Source organism: Sapajus apella, unplaced genomic scaffold (genome assembly GCF_009761245.1).
Source record: "Sapajus apella isolate SASKATOON/1434 unplaced genomic scaffold, GSC_monkey_1.0 scaffold191, whole genome shotgun sequence".
NCBI classification, from domain to species: Eukaryota; Metazoa; Chordata; class Mammalia; order Primates; family Cebidae; genus Sapajus; species Sapajus apella.
In genome coordinates, this window is record NW_022437131.1 from 737,872 (window position 1) to 739,066 (window position 1,195).

General features: G+C 39.3%; 1 non-coding gene across 1 annotated transcript; it reads right to left on the reverse strand.

Moving 5' to 3' along the window:
* Positions 1 to 271: 271 nt before the first annotated feature.
* LOC116543632 lies at positions 272 to 378 on the reverse strand. Its single transcript, XR_004265659.1, has one exon. It is a non-coding gene; the product is annotated as a U6 spliceosomal RNA (small nuclear RNA).
* Positions 379 to 1,195: the final 817 nt, after the last annotated feature.

Consider the following 1,195-nt stretch of genomic DNA (forward strand, 5'->3'; position numbering starts at 1 on the left):
GGTTTTGCCTAGATTTTCTTCTAGGGTTTTTATGGTGTTAGGTCTTATGTTTAAGTCTTTAATCCATCTGGAGTTAATTTTAGTGTAAGGTGTCAGGAAGGGGTCCAGTTTCTGCTTTCTGCACATGGCTAGCCAGTTTTCCCAACATCATTTATTAAACAGGGAATCCTTTCCCCATTGCTTGTTTCTGTCTGGTTTGTCAAAGATCAGATGGTTGTAGATATGTTGTGTTGCCTCCGAGACCTCTGTTCTGTTCCATTGGTCTATATCTAAAAATATGGAACGCTTCACGAATTTGCGTGTCATCTTTGCACAGGGGCCATGCTCATCTTCTCTGTATCTTTCCAATTTTAGTATATGTGCTGCCGAAGGGAGCGCCTGATGTATCTCTTATAAGGGCACTAATTTCATCATGAAGATCCCTCACCCATTATCTCATCTAACCCTAATTACCTCCCAAGGGCCCCGTCTTCAAATGTCATCACATCAGGGTTTAAAGCTTCAACATGTGAATTTAGAGAAGACATAAACATCCATAAGTCAAGAAAAGTTGTCTTTGCATGTCTTAAATGTTGGACAGAATGTTCTCTACATTCTTGAATGTTTCATAATCTCATAAAAAAAATCTCTTCTCTTTTGTTGAACATCATGCCTCTGAGCACACCGAAATCCAGATTCCTGCACTGGGAAGACAACTGTGTCTTTGAAATCATCAGGTGAATTTAGTGATAGGTTTCACCAAGAACACAAGGCATGGTTTTTGCCTAACTGCTGCTCCTGGACTGCTTTGTTCATTAATAAATTTATTTTTTAAAAAAATTCTGGACCCATCCCACAGTCACCAGTGCAGTGTCCTCAGGCCATAGATTATGCAGTCACATCACACCAGGATTTCAGCCATTTACTGCCTTCCTGAGAGGCAAATATCCAGGAATTACAGCATTTCTTAGATACAGAATTGCTCATTTTTTCATTCGCTAATAATGAAATATGTGTTGAGCTCAAACCCATATTTTTCCATTGTGGAGGCATCTCGTTAGCTCTAAAGTGAAAATAAGACAGTAAGAAAGGAAATGTGTATATGGGCAACTTCAAGGGTTAAATCTGAGATGCTGTTTCTTTCACATTAACTTTTTTTCTTTTTTGTTTGAGATGGAGTTGCCTAGGCTGGAGTGCAGTGATGCAATGTTGGCTC